The following is a 6,000-nucleotide window of genomic DNA, read 5'->3' on the forward strand; positions in this document are numbered from 1 at the left end:
ACTGTGAGTATATATATATATATACTCACTGTGAGTATATATATATATATATATATATATATATATATAGAGAGAGAGAGAGAGAGAGAGAGAGAGAGAGAATTTGTTGCCTCCTACACAAGCCCCAACCTGAATTGAGCTCAGGACCCTTGGGTCCTCAGGCCGAAGCTCTAGCCCCTGAGCCAAACTGGCTAGGGCTGAGCAGCTATATTTAAATAGTTGGTTCAGTCCTGGTGCTGAAACCATGTTAGCCAAATTAATCAATAATTATTTAGCCATATAAAATGAAAGTTTGTCTGTGAATTTCCAGATATAAATGCCAGCTCTCTGTCCCTTCCAGAAGGCATTTTGGATTGAATAGACATATTTTAAATATGCAAAACAATGCTATGTCATGTGCATAAATACCTGCGTGTCATAGAAAGAGGACCACCTTAGTCGCGATGATAAACATGGAAATTCAGGAGAGTGCTTACCCCGGTGATGGGCCTCCACAGTCCGGGGACAGCTGATCCTTGAACAACAGGGGTTTGCACTGCAGGGTCCACTTATATGTGGATACTTTTTTCAGTAAATACTGTGAGCTCTTCCTACCCACAGGTTTCACAACCGCGGGTGGAAAACACAATTTTTTGCGTTCCCAACCGCAGATTCCCAACCACAACCGAAAACAGTATTTTCCTGTTGCGAACTGTGGTTTCCCAACTGCAGATTCTCAACCATGGACATTGCATCGGGGATTCGGGGAGTCCAAGGGCTGACTGCAGAGTCAGAAGTTGTACCAGGACGTGGGGGAGAGTTGTTGGGCTCAGGTTTTCTACTGCTCAAGGGTCTGTCCCCAACCCCCGCCATGTTCAGGGTCACTGCTGTGTTATTAAGCTGAGCGATGCATACATAGGTGGTCATTAGCTTCTCAATCCCTTGTAGTGTGTCGGAAATATTTCACAAGTAATGTAATTAAAGGTGGAAGGTTTTTTTTGTTTGTTTTGTTTTGTTTTTAAGGAGCACCTAAAATAGAGTGCTGTGAGCAGGCTGGGCCTTCTGATGAAAAGACTTTTCTTAAAGACCCAGGTAAGGTCCCTACCCTGTGCCCCTGCCTCCCAGTGAAGCCTTGACGCCTGGACCTAAAGCCCTGCTGCTCCGTCCTCACATTTGCCCACAGAAACCGCCCCTCCCAGTGCTCCCTGCCCTCACTCAGCCACCCCCACCTCACGGCATCTCCTCTCTGGGCCCAGCCTCTGCCCTAAGAGGCCCACACAACCCACTCGAGCTAGTGCCGCTTTTCTCTGGCACCTCTCAATTGCACCGAATGCTTCCAGGAGCCATTTTTTAAAGTCATTTTTGAAACGACTGGTAACATGGCTTTAATAAGACATTCCTCCCAGCACAGGCATTTACTGACTGTTCTCATTACTAAACCTCAGATGGTCTGCAGAGTGGCTAGTTTTCCTGAAGAGCCCGTGTTCATATGTACACAGCTGGCTTCCTCGTTTGATGTTCTGCTTAAATGTTTACAACTCTGCTTAATAGTTAAAGTGCAAAATGCTCCATGTTTTAGTGCCACCATTGGAACTATTTTCCCATGCTCCCTGCTCATGTTGCCCAAAGCTATACTAGCATTTGGTGAAATGGTGCCACAATATATCGTCTTTAAGAAGTTTTTTGCTGCAAACACTCCATTATTGTTAACGGACAGTTAGGCTTTTGAAAAAGTATGAATTCCCTAAAAATTGCCAAGGACGTTTTACAGGAAAATTTTTGGTCCCAGTGACTCAAACTGCGTGATGTTGTCACATTCAATGTGCACAGAGAAAGTCAGGGTACCCCAAAACTACAAAAAAATTATTATTTAAAATCCTGTTTAAAAAGTTGGTGGAGAAAATTCAAAATGAAGCTCAACAACTGAAAAAGAAAACTTAGTCAAAGGGTTAGGACCCTGAAAGGTTTAAGGTAACTTGCAAGTCAGGTTTTAATATGTCACCAACCCTCTCACTCTGACCTCACCCTCACCTCCCTTTCTGTGCCTCTTCTCATAGCAGCTACGTCCCTGTGTCCCTGTGTCCTCATTCTGCCTTGTGCTAAAATGAATTACCACAGCTGTGCTCACCTGGCCTACCTCTTCCTGAGCAGTTCTTAATACGCAGAACCTGCCCTTGGCTTCCACACCACCATCAAAAACCACCTGTTCTGTGGCTCATCCACAAGGGCTCATTCCATTTTCACAATGGAAATCCATGTTCTCTTAAAGAACTATTGGAAGGTTATGGCTACCATTATACCTTTACAGACATTTACATGAGCTCTAATCCAAATAAATGCATCTCTGACGTGCCCTAAAAGGTAGCTAGGAGGAGACATTTAGGAAGGGAGGGGTGTAGGGGGAGGTGGTTGTTGCTAATGGTGTTTTTTGTTTCCCTAAATTACAACCCCTGAGTAACTGATAACTCCATCTGCCCTGAAGCTATGTAGTGGGTTGGCCCTGCAGGAGTAGGAGTTGGTCCTGCTTCTTTGTCTTTTGTGTGTGCGGTTGTTACCCCCAAGAAATCCCATGGCGCCTTGACTGTGCCATGTCCTACAGGACAAGATGGGACAAGCAGATGGAGTTGGTCTCAACACCCTGCTTTTAACTCAGTCAGGCCCAGACAGACAGCTGCAAGCTCTCAGGGGTCCTGGGCTCTGAGTCCTCATCAGTGGCCACACTGCAACTCACTTCCAGGTCCGCCCTTGGGGTCTACCAGCTCCGCACTTCTTGCTTGGCTTTCTGTTTGAGACTTAGTGCTTTGGGTCTGGTGTTCTGCTCTCAAATCCATCTCATATCTGGTCCAGCCTCACCCACTTACACTATATCTAGTTTGTCCCACCTGATTCAAGCCTGACCCTGAGATTCCCCAGTGACAGCCTGTCTGGCTAGTGCTTCCCTCTGGCCATTCAGCTTCCACTTGAGCTCTTCTGTCTCTTTTTAGTGGTCAGGATGAGCAAAGCCAGCCTTAGATGTGGGTGCAGGAAATGGTTAGCTGCACAGTGATGATCTGTGTTGTATAATTTGAGGTTGGGAGCCTAAACCCTGGAGTTGGACCACATGAGTTCAAATCCCACATCCTTTACTCAATAGCTGTTGACCATTGGGAAACTTCCTTAACCTCTCCAAGCCTTGCTTTGTGGGAACGATCAAGAGACATATGGCATAAGCTGATAGTTGAAAATAAATGAGACATACAAATATATGCCTAGCCTGGTAACTGGCATGGAATGAATGGTCAATGCATTAGCTAATGCTAGAATCATTACTGTGACCGGGTGTTACAGGGACTCTTGGTTCCACTATTAGAGATTCAATCCTTTACCAGCCCTTCCTAAAACCCATTGTACTAATGCACAGTGGACTTTTGGTGACAGCCAGAGAACTTGGTTCTTGACAGGAGGGCAGTGAACTCCAGGAAACCTGAGGGCGGAAGTGGGTGGGAAAAGTTGTCCAAAGCTAGAGGTATAGACAGAGAAGCGGCACTAACGATGAGCTTCACCTAATTCACAGGTGGTGCAGGCTGACTCCCATGACTGGACGGGGCATGGATGTGTGACTGCGGGTGGAAAGGGAGAATGTATATTACTTAGATAACTATCATGGTATTTCTGTTTTAAACAACTCAAAGAGTACCATGCACAGGGGAGATGTGCTAGGGGTGCCATTAAATAAAACACAGTGCGAAGAGTGCTCTCTGGAATTGTGTAACAGGGTGGCTCTGAAGTGCCACACTCCTCAGCATGCATTTCACACCACTCCACTGCACCTCCCCAACTGTGCAAAATCTCTGCTCCGAGGTGAAAAAGGATTGATCTAAGCCAGTGCTTTTCAGCCGGGAGCAGTTCTAACACCCAGGGGACATTTAGTTATCACAACTGGGCAAAAGAGGGGGTTGCCACTCGCATCTCTCAGGTAGAGGTCAATGATGTTGCTAAACATCCTACAAAGCATAGGGCACACATATATCATAGACTGACTCCACTCTTTGATGCGTGCTGACAACTTTTAAGCACCTCCCCCGTGTGTCCAACGTCTGGGCAAGCTGATAAGAAACCCTGGTGCTCCGTCCTTTGGCTGGACTGAAAAAGCTAGGTACACAAGCTCCTGACTGCCTGGGGAAACACTCGCCCACCCCAGAAGCATCATAGAGACCCCACGCTAGTCTCCATTTTTTGCTTTTGCAAGCCCTGCTCTATCCAGAAAGCCTCACGATGAATTTAATAAACCTTTCATACCCTGTGTGTGGGGGGCATCATCCATTTTAACATCAAAACTAAATTGTATGTGGGTAGTTTCTTCTGCTTCTGCAGAGTAATAACACACAGTAGACGGGAATAGAAGAGACATTTGTGAAGGAGCAGGCAGGCCCCTCCTGCAGCAATAGGGCAAAGGGAAGTTGTGGAAATTCCTCCAAAGTGCTCTGGTGAGACTAGAGAAGACATAATTTGCTCAAAGCGTATCTGTGCTCTCTGCCATGCACGGGTCTGTGACATTAACACGTTTGCTCTGATGCTGAGGACCAGCCCCTGAGTCTGGCCAGTTTGCTTAAAGGAAAATCTAAGAAGAGCAAAATGTACCTCCGTTCCTCGTTGTTGCTACACAAGGCAGGAGAAAGCCAGCCGGAAGTGCACGTTTGAGAAACATGCTACAGGCAGGGATCATTTCCTCAAAGAAGAAAATGTTCATGTTGCCGGTAGCCTAGGGTAATTTTTGCCCCAAACTCACACAAAATTATTCATCTCTAAGGAAAGGTAGAATACTGCTTGCCTGCAATATTCCCATCCTATTGACTGGTTTAGCTAGATGAACACTGTAGGCCTTGACGTCAAGCTGAGATTAAAATCCAATTTGCCAACAGAGAGAGAATTTTTCATCAATTCGGTGAATATGCAAAATAGAAAAATCAGCTTGTCACCCCAAAATATATGGGACACTACATTTGATAAATAAGAAACAAATGTCAGCATCCTTCTCTGAAAAAAACCAAAAACAAAAAAAAGCTTTAAAAAACCCATTTCCTTTCCACTCTGAAATGCTTTAGGAGCAATGCATTCTTCAGAGCAGTGAAGAAATGTTTCCCTTCCTTCTTTCCCAGGATTTAGTATCCTTAGTCCCTCTGCATCCTAGAAACTGAATGGAAGAGCTCTGAAAGATGGGACTTCAGGGAATTATGTCTGTCTGTGCTTTGTAATTTCACAAGCCACTCGGTATCAGTTATTCATTTCCTGCCAGTGACTAAATGGATGTCTTTAAGGACTCTTTCTAGATGAGAGGCCAGGAGACAGGTAAGCAAAGCTTTTGTCACTGATCACCCTCAGTCAGTGATGACTGAGCAGCATCTATAGTCATGACAAGATAGACAACTAAACAGGTTGGATTAATTAAAAAAATGTTACCATCTCTGCAAAGCTGGAACTTGCCTCCTGGGACAGATATGCATGTAAAAGCAGAGATAGGTGTTTTTGAGTACTTTTTTTAAAACTTACATTAATTGCCACTAACTATTATGTCTTATTCACCCCAGCACTAATATACCCTTACACATAGTAGGCACATAATAAATGTAACAGAAAATGAATGAGTGCATTAGAATCAATAGGGTTTTTACTGACCATCAAAGTTTATTTTTATTCGCATACATTGATGATTAAATATGGAGATAGCTAATTCATCCTAATTTAAAAATTAGTATGATCTGCAATGTCTAAATTATGCTAACAAAACATTGCCTATTGTAAAGGCAATAAGGACTATTGTAAAGGACTATAAGGAACGTTTGCGGCCTGCGGACTGAAGGGTCCCGGGTTCGATTCCGGTCAAGGGCATGTACCTTGGTTGCGAGCGCATCCCCAGTGGGGAGTGTGCAGGAAGCAGCTGGTCCATGTTTCTCTCTCATCGATGTTTCTAGCTCTCTATCTCTCTCCTTTCCTCTCTGTAAAAACTCAATAAAATATATTTAAAAAAAATAAAAAAAAATA

This window comes from Myotis nattereri (assembly GCF_964212035.1).
Source record: "Myotis nattereri genome assembly, chromosome: 11".
In the NCBI taxonomy this organism is placed as follows: Eukaryota; Metazoa; Chordata; class Mammalia; order Chiroptera; family Vespertilionidae; genus Myotis; species Myotis nattereri.